Genomic DNA, 18,931 nt, shown 5'->3' with positions numbered 1-18,931 from the left:
CCCAGAGCACGGCAGAGATCACCACATTGCTTGTTGTGTGGGGCAAAATTTGCCTTATTTTTCCCCTAAACGTTGAATCTCATCTCAGGCCGGATGGCTGTGCACTGAGCTGCACATGGCAGTGCTGCTGTGCACTGCAGGGACCCCCAGGGACCTTAGGGGACAGATAATTGTGGATCACCTGCAGCAGTCAAACAGCCTGGTGGCCAGAACAGCATCTCTCACCACAAGTCCACCAGGATACAGGGATGGATGTAAACGTTCCTGCCACATGGCAGTCCGTCCCAAGGCTGTGGGAATGCGGATGGCTGTGCCCATCTGCTCCCCAGGGATGATCTTTTCTGTACTCAAATTAACATACTGGGCACTGGTATGCTCACTTTCAACAAATGCATTTCTGCCATGGTGTCCTGGCTCCTGTGGTGACAGAGCTGAGAAGCTTCCTCTCCCTTGGTCACGTTTGACATCACTACAGTCAGCATTATGTCCTTTACCACACATCTGGTCTGCTTATTTATGGAGATTCACAGGTTAACAAGATTTAAGACTATTTATTCCTTTAATAATAATAATAATAATGACTCCCCAGTGCTAATTTCTGGGCACATAATGAAATCACAGCAGTATGGTGTTGCAGGGATGGGGAATGCTCTTAAATTGCATCAGCTCAAGGCCCCTTACAGGAGACAGCCTGAATGACTGTGGCAGGAGCACTGCCTGGGCAGAGCCCCAGGGCAGATCAACAACTGAGAGAATAGGTTTGATACCACCCTTCGCTCTTCATCCTATTATTTTAGGGTATTTTGCTGGTGAGAAACAACCAGCACACACTCAGACATACCCTAGGTCTGTGCAAGTGAAGCCAGCTTTGGCCTAACAATGACAACCCAACAACCCGCCCATAACCTTGTGCTCAAAAATGTGGCTGCAGCACTGCTGTGTGCAGCTATGTAAGTGTATTTTGAAAATACATCCATTTGGAATGTCCTTCTTAAGTACAGCGAGAGTGCTATAGTTAAGGGATCTTGGTTTAGAGGAGGAGGATTGATTAGAAATAATAATAAATTCTGTAGAATATGTGGCCATGCCACATTCAATCTGGTAAACCTCTTATGTCTCACAACCCGATCACGAATTTTCTGTGTCAGTGGGTGTGTAATCACTCTTAATACAATGATTTACAGTTTGTGTGCAGACAACAGATAGACACACTCAAATTAGGAAAGAATATCTAAAAACATTAATTATATTTGTAATTAAACAACATTCCAAGATTGTGCATGCAGTGAGACTAAAATCTTTTAGAAGACAGGAAAATGTAGCAGTAATTTTCATCTGAAAATCTGTATCATTAAGGAATTGTCCAAGATTAGACCCCTACAAGCATTAGCTTGTGAACACTGGGGAAAAAAAAAAAAAGAGCAACAGCTTTAAGCATTAATGTGGTTAATCCCACAGCGTAGCACTTGGTTAGAGTCAGGATTTGGAATTATAGCTCAAATGGTGATATTTCAAGGGGAAGGTCAGTTTGAATCAGTGATAATACTTTGCGTTTTTGCTGTGCCTTCCGAATAAGAACCTCAGAGGGGTTTATAGACATTAGTGAATTAAGGTTCTCAGACCTCTGCCAAGACTGCAGTTTTATCTCTGTTCTATAGAGGGGAAAACCGAGTCATGAAGAATTTAAGTGGCCCTGCTGAAAAGCAAAGGATGGTGCTGTGTGGGGTGCTCCTGCATCCCTGCAGCTCTGTAGGGAAGCATGGACACAACTGTGGGGAGCAGAATGTGCCCCTGGCTGCAGCAGGGCCGTGGTGAAGGGGAGCCTTGGGAGGATGAGTGTGGCACTGGTGTTTTGTGGATAAGAATTAACATTTTCCTTCTTATTTTCTTGGGCTGTGTTTTACTGCAGCTCCTCAACATGGACTTATGTTTTTTCCATCCATGGTGGCTGAGTTGTTCTATCCTGTTCTTTGTCCTGGAAGAGTCCACTTCTCAGCAATTCTTTCTCAAAGAGATCCTTAAGTACTGGAATTTGGTGGAAGACAGGTTCCCCCTCCTCCTTATTTTTTTTTTTTTTTTTTTGTAAATGGGATTTTTTGCTGGACAGGGGTGCTGTTCTTACACAGCAGGAGGCAGGGGGGTTAGGAACTGAAAACACCAACAAGCATCGTGCCTCATTGTGCCATATTTCATTTTAGACAGTACTTCCAGTATGTGGCCGACAACACAAGTTATTGTTCAGATTCAGACTCAATTGAAATCAGGTGCTAATTAAATTTATGTCTATATTAATCAAAGTCACAACTATTCAGGTCATGTTGATAAAAATAATTTCTATTAAGAGAAACGTAATTTTTGGAGTCTGTATTTAATGAACTGTGTTGTTGATAAGGCCAGTAGGATCAGAGCAGTGATCATCCCTCTGTACACAGCACTGGTGAGGTCACACTTGAATACTGTGCTCAGTTCTGGGCCCCTTATTACAAGTGACACTGAGGTGCTGGAGTGTGTCCTGAGAAGGGCCACAAAACTGAAAAATATTCTGGATCGCAGGTTTTAGGAGGGGTGGCTGAGCTAGTTGGAGCCTGGAGAAAAGGGAGCTTGGAGGGGGTCATGTCCCTCTCCATAGCTGCCTGAAATGAGAGTGCAGCCAGGTGGGGTACCTCTTCTCCAGGTAACAAGGGACAAGAAAAGAACAAATGCCCTTAAGTTGCACCAGGGGAGGTTTAGATAGGATATTAGGGAAAAATTGTTCCTTGCAAGGGCGTTCAGGCTTTGGAACAGGCTGCTCAGGGAAATGGCGGAGTCACCATCCCCAGAAGTGTTTAAAAGATGTGTAGATGTGGCACTGAGGGATATGGTGTGCTGGTGCACTTGGCAGTGTTAGGCTAAGGGTTGCACTTGATGATCTTACAGGTTTTTTCCAATCTAAACAGTTCTATGAAATTCTTGTGACAATTGGGACTAATAGAATATGTTAACCTTTATTCGCCTCAGCTTGACACCGCATTAGACCATGAATTAATTTATAAGTGCTTAGAAGAGTTTCATAATTAAATAGCCATTGTGGCTGCTTTGGCCTGTGAGCTGTTACGTATCCCAGGTCCTTTCTTTGGAGAGCAGCATTCAAAGCAAACCAATGAAGGTCTGTGAAATGCAAGCAGGGTGCTCTGTTCTTTGCTGTCCCTCTGCCTGTGCAAGCAGTGTCCTGGGCAGTTTGTGGGAGTGCTGGTGAGATGCAATTACATGTGGTGCCTCCCATGAACACCTCAGCCTGCCCTCCTTCCTGCCCTCCCCCTGCCACAACCTTGAAATGAGGAACTGGGAGCTTCCAGTCTCAGTGGTTCTTAAATATGTGTAAGTACTAAAAATTTCTGAATGGTAAAAATATGAATGCAGATGTGCTGTCACAAGAGAATCCCTGTGTTAACTGCCTTTGCCTATTTTGTTGTTTACATCGCTGAGGAGAAAGCCTGGGAACAGTTTCTCTTTGCCAGGCTAGAAGGCAAAACCAGTAAATAGATAAAAGGGAATCTAGAGGATTCAAGTCCTCTGAATGCTTTGCAAACAGGTTTACAGGGAAGGGAAAGGCTGGGACACTGTAAGCCAGGTCCCTGTGATGCTCAGCTCTGTAGTATCGCATGGACCTGATGACTGGAGTCTCAGTCCATGCAGCCCCATGGAAAGATTTTAAACCCCTCATGCCCTGTACTAAGGGACTTTGAATAAGTCCCCTTAATGTGGCTGCTTTCACTCTGAGGAATATAATCCCTGGCACTGAACAACTAAAAGACATTTGGTAACTATGAAGATATTTCCAAAGAAAAATCTTTATGTTCTGGAAGAAATCAAATGGAAAAAACAAGAAGATATTAAGGCAAAAAAGTAAAACTGTTGAACTTGCACCTTATAAAATGAAAGTTATGAGTTCATTTAACTTGATCTATTTGGTCATCTTAAATAATGCCTCGCTAGTATGTCCTGGTTTTCATCTTGCATATGGGATTCTCATGTGGGAGTTTATCTGCCACGACCTGCCTTTCTCAAAATTTAAAGAGGTTTCCATATGACCTTCCATCAAATGCTATTCCTTCTCTTATTTTAAATAACAACAAGGTATGATGGGATTATCATCACAGGCCCAATTTTACAGCTGGAGAAGCAAAGTATTAAGGGATTTCTCAAGTGTGACAGAAGTTTAGTGGAGGAGTAAACACCTCAGGATCTGAGGAGATGTTCTCCAGTGGTCTCCTTTGCAGAATGTCAAAAATTAGGAAAAAAACAAGATATATGCTTATTTATTTCTAGATTCCTTTTACTAGCCCAGATGTACCTGAGCAACAATGTTTTGTAGCTGTTGCTTATATTCCATAACAGCAAGTAGTAAGGCCACAAGAAAATGATTTGCTGAGTAGGAGGAAGAAAGGCCAAACTTGTTAAGGAAATAATGTTACTTCCAAGATTCTCAGGGGATATTAGAAACAATGGAGAGTAAAACAAATACTAGAATTGCATATAAAAGGTACTTGACATAAAAATGTCAAATGGCCCAAACCACATTTCTGAAAAATGCTGTGATGTTACTCTATTGGCAAGGATACAAAAGGGAGTGGGACTAGAACATGCCAGCTATTCATTTTATTAAGAAGTCAGAGAGCAGAAAAATGAATGGGTAAATTAAATTGTAATAAGAACTGAAGAAATGGCAATGCATTTAGTTAGTAAAGCTCATTTAATAGCAGAAGTTTTATAATTAAAGTGGCTCACCCTGCAGCTTACAAGAATGTGAATGCAGTGCCACTGCATGTAGTTTGTGTCAAAGTGTTCATGGACTTGCCGTGCTCTTTACTCAGACTTGTACATGTAAAACGAGAAAGCTTTCTACTTGTACCTGTTAACACAGTTTCTATTTCTGTTTCTGCAGGTTCTCTGCTTTTGTGGCACAGCTTCTGATTCAGCTCCAGCCATGACCCTCTACAAGGTCTGCTCTGTGTGAGTAAACATGATTTAAAATCAGTTCTGGTGCTGGGTGGGAATAGAAAGCAGTATGGTAGTATCCTTTCTTCAGTGATTTTAAACAGGGAATGGGAAAATAAAAGTGTACTAATGGAAAAAACTGCGCCTCTTTAGGGAATATTGTCCCACTCCCTGACAAAACAGTTTTGGAAGAAGAAGCTGACTACCCCATCCTGCTCTGTTCACAAACTGACACTGATGTCTTAAGTAGCAAGTTTGTCTTTGCATGGAATTTCAGGCCCTGGAGCAAGGTGCTCAAGCAATAGTGATGAGACTGTGTAGTGTAGGGTTGGTTGGTTTTTCTGGATGTTTTTCTTTTGTTGCTTGTATTGTTTTGTGGCGTTGTTTGGGTTTTCTGGTCTATTTTAACCTTCAGTTATCAGTACCTTTCCTTTGGAGCCCAGAGCTGGTACGTGGAGTAAGACAGGTGTCAGTTAATTCCTTTGGTCAGACTCAGGTTGAGGCAGATGCCAGGTTTGTGGTGTGGAGAGCAAGGGTTTACCCCAGGGCTATCAAGGTATGGGCAAGGCAGAAGTGGGTAGGACACAGAAAGCAAGCTGCCCTCATCCCCATGCGCCTGCCTCTGGCCAGAGGTGTCAGGCTGTGCGTGTGGCAGGGGTGGCTGCACGCTGCGAGACATCTTCCCAAAGTCACGGGGAGCAGGGCAGAAAACTGACTTGCTGAGTTGCAATCTGCTTCTGGCAGAAAAAAGATACACAGCAGCCCTTGCTCAGAGCAGATTGTACAGTTACCTTTTAGCCCTTTGCTAGTGGACAGACTTTGTTCTGTTCATGCTCCAGTACAGGGATATTAGTTCACAATTTCCTTTAATGATAAATCCAGAAGTTTAAAAATAGAAGGCCGATGTGAAGATTCCATAAATACACTATATTTAATTAATTATAGCAAATATATATCTATTATATTATCACATTATCAAAGGATTATCAGAATGCAGATGTCTTTCTACACAGTTTTGTAGACTTGCATGTCCATCTTTTTTTCAGGAGGTGGCCTGACTTTCAGGACAAATATTCATCATTAATTCTGAGCTTCCACAGTAGTTTTAGCATGGATGTGGTGGAATCACAGAATCATAGAATGACCTGGGTTGGAGGAGACCTTTAAAATAATCTAGTTCCACCCCCCTGCCACAGGCAGGGACACCTTCCACTGGACCGGGTTGCTCAGACTTTTGTCCAGCCTGGCCTTGGATGCTTTCAGGGATGGGGCATCCACAACTTCTCTGGGCAACATGTTTCAATGCCTCAGCACCCTCACAGTCAGGATTTTTTTTTTCCTAATATCTAACCTAAATCTACTCTTTTTCAGTTTGAAACTATTCCCCCTTGTCCTATCACTACATGCTCTTGTGATGGAGCTCTAATACATATTTGAACCTACACCAAAACGCTTTACTTAATATAGAGGATCCCACAGTTTCTTTCTTTGAAGTTGGATCCTGTATTTACTTGACTTTTGTTTTTGTTAATTGGTGGCCTCTATTCATTAATATAGAAGTTGTTCTGTTGATTTACCTGCAAAGTGCTTGATAATTTGTTTTTAATATAGCATTATTTTTTGCAGTACATTTTGGGCCAAATTTTGCTTGGTGATGAACTGCTTGATGATGAACACTGGCTGAATATTGCTTGATGATGAACTGCTTACACTGGTTGAATGAAGCTGACTGCCCCAGCAGCAGGGTGTCATGGAGTTATTTCTGTTTTTCTTACCCGTGCACATCAAGGAGAAGCAAAGCAAATTGTTCACTTTGTTGTTTTTTGGCCCATAGTCCTTTCCAGACTGTGACAGAGGGACAGTTATATAGGACATAAAACTCTAAACCCAGTTCTATTTTTCATTTTTCTGAATGGTCTTGTTATTTTCTCACATTTTTTGTATCAGCTGAAAGGAGAGATTGATTGTTATTTTCTGTGCTTTAAATCAACATCTTGTATTAAAGAGCTATAGTATTTCTTCCAAATGGAAGAAAACTGATTTTTAAACTGAGATGTTACATTCTGGGGAAAAAAGGGATCATCTTATGAAACTCTTTCCATTTGCTTTCTCCTTGAGCTTTAATTTTTGTTCAACATGTATTCACTATGGCTGTGAGATGGAAGAGGAAGGGGTGGCCATGAATGCATTTGGTAGTTGGGACAAGGGGCTGCAGGGGTGCAAGGGAGGATGACCTTCCTGGATCAAAGACAATTTCTGCAAACCTAGTGCCTGCAGTGTCACCCGCAGCTGATGTGATTGTTGTAGGTCTGATTTTGGTATGGGAATTGACTAACCTTTGGAATTATCTACATTTCTGTATGGAAAAGGAAGAAAAAAATGCAAGCTAATAGAGCTTATGACATTGCTTTGTATGGATTTGAGGCTGGACCTTAGAAAGGTTCAAATTTTTATTGCAATTGGATTTCTAGATTTTTCTGTGACCTAAAAGGCCTTATCCCCTGCACCTCAGCCTCTCACCAGCAGACGTGATGTTAATTTAACATATCAGCAAATATTTCAAAAATATTTGAAAAAAAAAATCCATCTCTGCTTTGGCAGTAGTTACTAATCTTACACTGGCTCCCTCAGCCCTGAGTTTGGGAAACGCTGGGAGCTGGGGTAGAAGATAAGGATTTGTTTCACCCTGGAGGTCTGCATCATACTTGGAGGGCTGTGGACACCTGTGCTGGGGCAGCTTCCTCCTGTGCTCTCAGGAAGGAACTGCAGCACAGCATCACCAAATCAAGGGCACGCTGTACTTGAGCTGTGGTGGTCTCCCCACATGCTGTGGATCTACAGCCTGTGGCTTAGCCCAGATCCTATCTGCCAGCCAGGCTCCTGCTGCTCTGGGCCAAGACTGAAAAAGGAGAATTCTGTGCCTCTGTGCTGGCAAACAGGTGCTGGTGGCCTGTACCCCAAATGTGAGCACCCCTGGAGCTCCCTTGTGTGTGGAGCTGCCCCTAAGCCTGGCTGTGAGCTAAGCTATACACCCAGCTGCTTCCTCCAGCTCGTGATAATGAATTTTCAGCGCAGTGGATTTTAGAAAGGAATTGCTCTGATTCTAAAGCTCATTGGTTGCTGACAATAATAACAATAAAAAGAGCCATTTCTTAAGAACTGAAAACTAATCAGTGAATGTGTAGTTTCTGTGTCTCCTGCAGGTTCTTGTCTTGTGGGGCTGCCAGACCGCCCGAGTCACGTGCCTGGCTGTCTGATTTCCGACTCAAGCTTTTCATTTCCTAAATGATAACGGATAAAAGATAAAATCTGGCACACACAGGTAATCTTTGCCATCTTAATATTTGTTAAGCTTTTTGATTTACTGAGAAGTTAAAGTCACTGCAGGTCACAAAACCTGCACATTAGATCTGCTTCATAAAACACTGTGAGTGAATGCTTTAGTCATTCATTTCACCATCTTTAAACCAATGTAGCTGAAGAATTGCACCTCCAATTTATAAATCTTTTAATTTATTTCTGATTCTGGTTTATAGGATGGGACTATATCCAGCTTTCCCCAGCCATTTGTGCATAGCTAGAGAAGAAACCTAACATATTTCTTGCATAATGGAGACTTGATCCAGCTTACATTTGTTAAATCATCCAAAAGGAAATATTCTCACTAGGACACTTTCACACAGAGTTCATGTATCCAATCTGATACCTGTGTTTTAAGTTTCTGCTGTTCTGTTGCACACATACTTCTCTCTCCCTCCCCAGGCCAGTATGCATAGTCACCCTTCCCTTCTGTAGAAGAGAAATATGATTATCACAGTATCTCTGACTCTGTTTTTGCACATCTACTCCTTTTTCTGAAGGAGACATCTGATCCACAGAGAAATTAGAGATGATCTGAACCATTGTGGATACCTACTGCTATGGGATCCATGGAGGCCCGTGGGTAGCTCAGGTTTCACATCTGCCAGCTTTCCAGAGGGTGTGATCAAGGGCAGAAATAGGCAGATGATGATGATGATGATGATGATGATGATGATGATGAAGATGCTATGAAAAATGGTGTGAAGGAAATGGGATCTCTCCTCCTGGAAATATGTGTGCCCCCTAGCCCAAGTCAAGATCATTCAGATGCAGCAGGAAGGCTAACACAAAGGCAAGTGTATTTTAAATAATGCATTATTTTAAAAAGGGAGGCTATGTCTTTAAAATACATCATCAGAGTTAGAATCTGCTTTAGATTTGGGCATGGTCTTTGACCTTGGAACGCTGACAATGTAAAAAAGAGTGAAATGGGTCAAAGAGTCTGTCAGACAAGGTGAGAGATACTAAGCTTGCCTCTGATCTCACACCAACATGCAGTGGTGTAACTCCATTGCCCTCTGTAGATTTATGCAAACATATGGAGAGAAAAACCTGCCCCAGAATGATTCAGTACCAAAATAGATACTTTTTTTCTATGGCAATGTAAAAGCCTTACAGGAGGAATGCATAAGATTCCAAAGGGCAAAATTTTGGCTTGGATTAATACTGCTTCCAGCCACACAAATGCAGAAACTTCTCTTCAATTAGCTGACCTTGGTGGATAAATTCCTCCTTTTTATCTTCCTCCAACCTTTCCCATATTCCATCTCTTCTTCTCCTTGATCCTTCTGATAAAGTCAGGCTGTCCTTCCAGCTGTGATCAGCAGAGCCTTTAGCAAGTGCAGAGCTCGCTCTCCAAGGACTCCTGATGCCAGGGGCTCCTTTCAAAACTGCAAATACTTTTTAACAAATTCAAAAGGCCTTATTGGGAAAGGAACAAAATACATTTGTGAGTAGTGATGTATCTGCTAAACGGTGTGTGCTTTTCCCCACACAGCTCTCAAGGGACCTTCAGGCACGTTCTGTGGGCAGAGCACATGGAATTGCTCAGATGTATTGTTTGCACAGTGCAGTATTTCTCTGAGTATCAGATCCTGGGAGAGAATTGGGAACACACGTAGTTTTTAGAGACTTCCTGGGCTGAGTGGGCTAGATTCACGCCACTCTGTCCAGAGCCTGGCTTTGCCTTTGCAGGACAAGGCAGGTGAGTGTCTGGCCCCCACAACGAGCTTCAGAGCACTTCAGCCAAGTGTCCAGGCTCCCTCCATCATCAGTGCAGCCAGGAGAGAGCAATTCATCACGTGGCGTCAGTCAGACACTTTGGGAAATTGGTTTGGGGATGTTCAGCCCAAAGTTCCAACTCTCTTTGGATACTTTGCAAGGAGCAGCAAGTGCTGGGCTTCAAGCACAAACTAGAAAAACGTTGCTTGAACTGGGAGAGTTTCAGCAGCTCACAACTCAGTCCTCCAGTTGTGGGAAGGAGGAGGATATTAATGGAAACCAGACAGCCAGTGGTAGATATGAACAGGCATTGGAGGGTCTCTGCCTTTCAGACTGGGACTTAGGAGTCAAGAAAAGGGTTTCATCTCTTTGGATAGGAAGAAAGAGGGAGACAGAAATCTCAGAATTCTCTTGGTGGCATAAAGAAGTGTGAGTATGTTTGCACCAGAACACTTGTAAGGCAGCTATTAGGCATGTCAATACCAGGTGCTTTACCCTGCTGAATTGTCTGCTTGTGCTGTAAAGCCACTTGGTGTTTTCTTTTGTCCCTTCAAGATATAACAAAGTGACATTTTCTTTGAACTTCCAAATTTACCTCTGAGCAGTTTAGGTACTGAAAAAACCCCTGAGATTTGTGGCTGTACATGTATACAAGGACAAGAAAGCAGGAAATGTACCAGCTGCTGGGGGAAAAAAAGGAGAGTGCTTGCAGTCCAGGAAGGGCTATCAATATTTTTTTCTTGTATTTATTAGTTCACTGCTCTTTGATATCTTTCCCCCAGCCACTGCTTCCCCTAGATTTTCTACCATTTTACCAGCAAACAATTACCCTTCCCACAGCTTGAAGTTATTGTTCCTCATACACTCCTGTTTTGGGTTCACAAAAACATTTACTGTACTTTTTATTAGTCTTAGGTCTCCTGAGCTCTCCTGTAAGTTCTTATAATCTTCACATCCTGATAACACAGGCCAAATTTGTTTGACCCTGCCCTCAGTTTCTAATAAAATATCTTTTTCCCCAAGGTGCTGGGAAGAGAGTGGTATCTGGGGTGGAATCATGTGAAATTAATTCATTTTTTGCATGTCCTCAACCTTAGATCAGGCAGTGTTGTCTCTTGATGTGTTTTGCTCTGCTTCTTCCTGAAGCCACAAGCTGCCTGCTGCCCTGTCTGGAGAAGGTGAATTCAGCCTTGACATTGGATTGCTGAAATTTGGCCCCACTTTCGCTGAAAAGTTTGTAAATGCAACCCAACTTTTTACACGCCTCAACTCAGAACCTGTTTTAGATTTGTTGCAAACCCTCCTCATGGGTTTAGGTTGTGCAGGGACAGCTGTTCATCCTCTTGCTTCCTTCTCCTGGTCTGTGCCTGGACAGTGGGTAGGTGCTTCTGTGATGGGCTGCTGGGTGTGGGAGCCAAGGGTGCCGTGGTTCCCTCTGTGCCCAGATCCCCTCCCTCTGTGGGACAGGGAGGGCTGGTGTGTTCCCTGCAGAAAACCTGCCCACCCCGGTTAGAGAGGGGAATTGTCACTGGTCCCATCAGGCTGGACCATGTTTTGGGGCTGAAAGTCCCTCTGTCCCTCCTCTTGGCTTGGCTTTTTCAGTGCCATGGGGGCTGATGTGGGCAGCTCACAGACCCCTCCCTTGAAACACGTGTGGCACCCCTGAGGTGAGACTCTTGCTGAGTGAACCCTCAGGAATCAGTAAAATACTCTGTCTTGATAGAAATGACTTTTTGCTAGCATTTCTCAGCTTACTGAAAATAATTCTTGGCCTTCATAAATCAAGATTGACACTGATTTTTTTTCTGCTGCTAAATGGTTCTGTTTTACAGAATACAAGCATGTGAGTCAAAGGAGAATTAGGCAGGTTTAGAAACAGTGTTACTCTGACTCTCAGAGAATTTAAGACAGAGCACTAGAGGAACATAGGAAGATTTACCTTAGATTTTTCACATCATTAGGAATACATTTCAAGATGGAAAATATCTTGGAAAGTCCTGTGATCATTTTTCAGGAAAGTGCATTCATCCGTTCTATTTCACACAGCACAACTTTTTATGTTAAGCCAGTTTTTCTGAGCTCCTGGTGACTTTCACTGTTAAATGGTTTCTGTACCATCTCAAGGTTTCGTTTCTGCTAGAGCATTTTCAGGTACTCCAGTGATCAGCAAAATCACCCATTTAACTTCTTCACATAAATGAATATGTTTCTAGCCCACAAAAAAAGGAAAAAAAAAAAAAAGAAAAGAAAAAAAGTGTGTTCCTGGAAAGACCTTTCCAGGTAGCTTTCAAGTCCTTTGTTTTCTGCTTGGTCCTGAGTTGTCAATGTTACTGTTCATTTGCATTTCACATCTCTGAGTAAGACAATGTCCTCAGGGTTCTGACTCGTTATTGGATGCCAGAGCTAAAACCTGAGCCATACCTTCATGTTCTATTGTATTTGATGGGGGATTCTCAGCAGTGCTGTGTCTCTTCCTGTTTGGAGGATATCTCCTTTCCTGACAAAGTTTGATACCTGCTGGTGATCAAGGTGTATCACAGAGTTAACCCTGTTCCTGCCAAGCAGAATGCTGTTGGTCCTATTCCACCAATGTGTTTAATAGAAGTGAGGGGGAAGGATGCCACTCCTGCAGAGAGTTGTAGCTGATGGACTCTAGCAGTCTGTTCAGGAGTTCCTCTTGTTCCCAGATTTACTCAGGAAAGGTTTTGTTAGGCACTAATCTGTAGCAGTTTGGAGAGGAAACTTTGCTGTGCTGATGCAAAGACTCTCCCTGCTGTTTCTTAGGTGAGAAGTTTTGTTAAAATACAGTTCGTGCCAATCCATACCTGAAGGTGGACAAGAGCTATTGCACAGTGGGATATAACAACAGAATACACTCAAAATTTGCTTTTAGATTTTTAAAATCACTAAAATTTTTGTTGCAAGCTTATGTGCCTGAAACAGCTCTGTTAGAATTCCAGTTTACTGAGACTAGGAAAGCATGTGAAGAACCAGGGAAATCGCTGTTGGAGCAAGGCAGTGGAAGACTTTTGCAAACTTTCTTGTCTCTGTCTGTATAGAGAGATTAAGATTGATGGGCTTTTGACTCTCAGGCAATAAATGACTCAGCTGCAAAAATTTCAAGTTAGTAATAGATATTCTCTTCATTCCTCTAATAGACATTTCTCCAGGTACTTTGCTGTATATTTCTAAGAATGATTTTTATTTAATAAATCAAGAATCTTAATTAATTGTTTCAGGTATTTAGTTCTGCCATATGTTACTGTTGAGCAAGAAATGGCACAAATTCACCAGAAGTCTGGTTTGCTCAACAACAGCTTTAATATGAAAATTATCTTCTTTTATAGATAGGTTTGACACATTCTACTTGATTGGCTAATTGCCAAAAACATCTTTCTCACAAACAATCTTTGAGAAGAACAGAAAAACAGAGTAGGAAAACAGCACCTGCAGGTTGTTTATACTAACAAATTACCATTGTTTCTCTACAACTGCCTAAAAAGCCTCACAAGTCCACTGTGAGAAAGTGAATCCCGTTTTCTTACTCTCTGACCAGGCTGTCACATCCACAGCCATAAAAAAGAAGAATATTATCCAATGGAAAATTAGATAGGCAGAAACAATATTGCTCCATCTTTCTGAGTAATTAAGGTGAATATTTAGTTCCACCCAACGTTCATATGCATGACATCATTTGTTTTGTTACTAGAAGAGACCAGAGAAGAATGTATCCTGTCTTCTGCTTACAGAATCACTGTGATTCCCTCAGTTTGGTTTCTATAATTATTTAATGATAGACAGTTAATTCTCAGTTCCAATGACCTGCATTGACCTCCAATGACCTGACTTACTCTACCCCTAGGAAGACTTCCACTATGGAAATCATCTGAAGCAGTGACTGAGTCTGCTGATCCCTTCCTGAATATCTTAAAGAATCAAGTCACTGCTCAAAGGATAAGACATTTCTCCTCACAATGTTTTAGAATATGATGTTTTTAAAGAAAAAGCCTTTGGTTTCCAAGCACAGAGAAATTTTCTGTGCAAGTATAAAATGGAAATCAAGTTGCAAGACTAGCATGGACCTTGCCCTGCAGCTGTCCTGGCCTGACATCGTTTCTGTGCTCCGTGCAGTGGGCATGTGTCCCATTACAGGAGGACAGTATTTAATATGCTGTAGTAAATACATGATTTAGGTAACAAAGGGGTGGAAAGGACTCCTTTTAGGGTGTCTGCATGATATTTTCTGTGTCCAGTTTGGTGTTACATCTTATCTTTCCATATTGGCAGGTATTCCTCAAGACACTCCTTTTGGTGTCTCTACCAGATATCATAACATCCCAATCCTTTGGATATATTTCACTGTTTTATAGATTAGCTATTTTTTCTGTATCCTCTCTGATCCTTACTTTATATTTTACATCTATTTTCAGTTTTTATCTTATATCTATTACCCAAAGCATTCTTTTGTATTTCACCCAGATCCTCCCTTATTTTCATTCCTTAAGGACTTCCAGAAGTACAGCCATAACCAAGAGACTGAGACATTTTTAAAACATCTTGTGATTAAAAGAAAAAAAGGCAATAAAATAATTTAATTGAAGAACTTTTGTATTGAGATGAACTCAACTAAAAAAAATTCCATATTCAAAAGACCTGATATCACCACTATACCGTGTTTCATTTGGTTAATTTTTAACATGAAAAGTGCTGTAGCATTTTTGTGTCTCTTACATCTCCTAATTGTTCCACTAGTGGTATGGAAAATAGAAATAAAAGTCTTGTTGTAAATGCTATATTCCTGTGAGAAACATAGCAATTTGATTTTTCCAACAGCAGCAGTTTCCTCATTTGTTTGGAGAACTCAGGTACCCCAGGGTGAATGTTATGGAGAAGCTTGGGAAGGCCCTGCACAAGGTTATGCACGTGCTGTCTTCACCATAAATTAGTAATGTCACGTATGCTGCCCTTGAGGAGTGGCTACACATGTAAACGGAGGTAGATTTCAGAACATTGTTCTATTTGCACTTTTCTCTATTAATTTATAAATTCACACATTCTTCTTTTTTTCAATTTTTTTAAATTTTGTTTTGTTTTGTCCCTGTGAATTGTCCTATCATTACCCAAATTATGATCATGTTGATTTTAGGTACTTGTAATACAGCTTTTGGTTTTTGTAAGGGCAAGAAAATCATGTTTTTGTAGACTGTTAGAAGTAGTCATGCTGGTAGCAGTATTAGTTGTGTGTGCATATTTTCCAGGATAACAAAGTTTTTAAAACAGTAACATGATTTGCAGGTATTTTCCTGATCTTTGAAAAACAACTAAAATTTAAAAAGTACTGTATATACAGTCCACATTAAACATTTTCATTATTAATTTATTGTTTGTAGTAAGTTTAACCCTAATCCAGTGTTTATTAAAACTGGACAGGATTTATTAAATTGGTTCAATATTATCAAATATGTGCAGATCTTTACATATATTACATTAATTCTCTTTCTAAATATTTGCAAAATTTATTAAGTCTTTGTAAGTCTTCTAAAAATATTACATGACACTCAGATTGGCCATATTCATAACTCTGTCAGAATTCAGTGATTATAAGAATATCTGAAAGCAGCATCTGAAAAATGAAACAGCACAGCGTGGTGACTCCAAAACCATTTTGAGATGTTAAAAAAAAAAAAAAAGTTTTTGCAAGGGGAAACTCCTCTGAACATTTTACCATGTTTTTGCAAGAAAGTGCAACATCTTCACAGGTGGGGGGAAGCTGCAGCTCCACTTTGTGTCCTCCTGGTATAACTGGGAACTTTGTCAAAACCAGGGTGCAATTTAATCAGTCCTACAGCCCCTGTGAGTCTTTCTGGGCAGCATCCATTCCAATGTTTAGTGGGGGCCCTGGATTCAGACTCAGGGCATCTGGATTCAGCAGGTTTAGGAAAATTTGGATTAATAATACTTAGGTGTCTTGCATTGAGTGTTCAACTCCAAAATAGTACAAATCACCAGAAATTTAAAAATAAAATCTTGACATTACTCTTCCTGTGTCTGTTTCTTCTCTGCAAGGAAGAGGATACAAACCTGCAAGTCAGGGCAGGTGGCTGATCATTGCTTATAACATTTTTGGAGAGTGTGTTGATGACAATCATGTAAGTAACTCTTAGATAAAACAGATTTTCCTGCCACTACCAAAATATTTTCAGTGTAGGAAATATTTTATTTTAAACTTGAAAGTTTCATTCTATAGAACAGTTCTTGATGTTTACCAGAGTGTGAATATTCAGTTGGGGGTTTTGTTGTTTGCACTTTGATGGCACAAAGCCATGGTCTGTGGCTGATGGTGGCTGTGACCTCAAGGTCCTGCCCAGGCTGGCCTCATGGAGCTGCTGCAATTGTCCCCCCCCCCCCCCCTGCGTCCTTCACAGCCTTTGGTGGGCACAGCTGCATGTGCTGCTTGGGAGGCTTGTGAGAACACCAGAGGGGATGGTAATTTTCCAGCTGAATTTTGCAACACAAATTTCCCCTGGTGGTATAAACAAGAAGAAAGCGCATTAAGAATCCTGAGAACCAGCTCCAAGAAAGAAAGTTCTGGCTCAATAGATAAGTAGTTGTTGGGAATAGTAACATGCCCCTTTTATTTTCTCAACAGAACACCAGAAATATTATCCAAGACACTGCCAGAATTCAAAGGTAATTTTTATTTTTGTAATATTCCTTTTAGACATCTCCATTTAAATACACAATGCATTTGTCTCAAGTACACAGGGAAATATGTTATGAACAAGATGCAGACCAAAACAGGACTATGGAATTTCATTGGAACCATGGAAATTAACACGAAATGTGGTCTCAGTGTTAATGCTGAATTTTAAGTATGTTTTCTGCTGTATTTAACCTTTGGGTAGGCTCATTACAGTAGCCATTGTATACATCTTTTTCTGAGCTATTCATTTAAACAGCCTTCCACGGAGAATGTGAACATTTTGCTTTGGGCAAAGAAAACACACACTTAACATTTCTGTTCTGAACTGTATCTTAAATGAACCCTTTTGTAGTTATGAAATATGTAATTAAAGCTGTAATCCAGTGGAGCACTGAAATGTATGTTTAAGAACCTGTACAGTCTTATGGACTTTCTGGGTCTATTTGCTAGGTTTATAGCACTCCTCACTTAGCCTACATTTTGTTTCCAGGCAGCTGGTGCCATGGCATGAAGGTTTTCTTGCAAGGGAATATTTTATCCAGCTGTGGGAAATTCTCATGTTTAATTTGAAGCTAAGAAGAATTGTTATCCGCCAAACAGATGATGAAGAGGCCAAACTGGGTAACAGGATGCTCCTGAGGTTTTCTGCATTGGTCATAAGGTTGGATAATTTGGAATGCATTTCTACCTGTAAAGCAACTGACTGAAATTTTCATTAAAGAACTACAGCTCTATTATGAGAAAGGTGTGGAGTTCCTCAGACATTTTATGGGCAGTCTCAAAGAGTGGAGTGGTCAGTCCCAGGGGTGATGGCAAAGCTGAGATCTGTACCTAGGGTCCAAAAGCAGTATAGGGGAGTTTAGGTTCTAGGCAGGGAACCACTTGCAGCCTAGCTCCTGAGACATTTTTTACCAGCTGATAGGAAATGCATGCAAGGTGATTTGTCTGCAACTATGAGCTATGGTAATGAATTCAGCACCACAGGTGAATACTTCTGTAAAAGAGTAATTCAGAGTATTTTTACAGAGAACCTTGTTTTCTTAGAGAGGTGGAGAGGAAGAATCTCCGACAAAATTACAAAAATCCAATGACTCTGCTCTTGTACATGAAAAGGAAGGATGAGTTCTAGTCTACTCATGCAGGTAGCATTAGGTGTCACATTTTTTTACAACCCAGGAATATGTACAGAACAGCAAGTTGTGAGACTATCAGAGGACAAAATCCCAACATTTTTGATCTCACTTGCTAGACTGAAGCTGTTAGTCAGTTCAGAACTGAGGATACACAGAGTCAGATGCTGTGGTGCAGAAGGTCAGTCCTGTGGGAGTGAGAAAAATTAGTGAGACTCTGATTTATGCTAGCTAATTATTGACTTGTATCCAGAAACTATTCAGAAGGAAAGGATGAGAGCCCTCAGCCCTTTTCTCTCCTAGCTGAGGAACATAACTACAAGATGAGGATTGGATATTTCTGGAGCCATCATTCTTCCATTCCTGACTGCACAGCAGTTTGAAAGTGTTCTGTATCTTCATTGTTTGTGCACTCTCATGGGATTTGAGTTCAAAAGCCAGCCTCAGGCTGAAGTGAGGCTCCATATTTTGCCTTCACAATTAGATAAGTGCTGTAAGTGCCAGACTATTTGTTGAGAAGCACCATTGCTAGTGTGAGTGAGTAGTGAGTGTTTGGAATATACCTAACTTCTCCAGGGACTTAGATGCTGGGTTTTGTCTTTCCTAAATCCCAAACAGCTTTAAGCAGAGATGCCCAGGTGGCCAGCTCAGAAAAAGATGGATATCCTTTGGGACATCCTCTGTCGTACAAATATAGCCATAGTTCTGTGCGTAAATTCCTGAACACTTTGTTGAATGCTGACCTAAAATAGTTCATTGTAATATCAGAGGAAGCCATTTAATTTCATCCAGTCACTTCTTCATGGAGCCATACAAATTGTTATTTGGCTAGAACATATCAGCCAGAAAGACATCTTGTTTTCATTTGAAGGATCTAAAAGATGAAGCCACCATTTCATGCCTTTATTGACACTCGTGTTAAATTATGCACCCGATTCCTCAGCTGGATTTGCCTGGCTTTCATTTGCAGATGACAGGAGCACGGTCTCACGGAGTAGCTGCAGTGGCTTTGTACCAGTTGTGTGGGATTAGTTTTTCA

The 18,931-nt window shown here is 41.2% G+C and overlaps 1 long non-coding RNA gene across 1 annotated transcript; it reads left to right on the top strand.

Moving 5' to 3' along the window:
- The first annotated feature begins 4,922 nt into the window (after positions 1-4,922).
- On the top strand, positions 4,923-17,456 carry LOC141728677 (uncharacterized). The gene is made up of 4 exons (XR_012579822.1): positions 4,923-4,992; positions 8,181-8,299; positions 16,709-16,749; positions 17,253-17,456. It is a non-coding gene; the product is annotated as an uncharacterized LOC141728677 (long non-coding RNA).
- Positions 17,457-18,931: the final 1,475 nt, after the last annotated feature.

The sequence above is a fragment of the Zonotrichia albicollis genome, chromosome 3 (genome assembly GCF_047830755.1).
Source record: "Zonotrichia albicollis isolate bZonAlb1 chromosome 3, bZonAlb1.hap1, whole genome shotgun sequence".
Classification (NCBI taxonomy): domain Eukaryota; kingdom Metazoa; phylum Chordata; class Aves; order Passeriformes; family Passerellidae; genus Zonotrichia; species Zonotrichia albicollis.
Note: the sequence above shows the minus strand (reverse complement) of the source record. Positions and strands in the feature narration are given on the sequence as shown.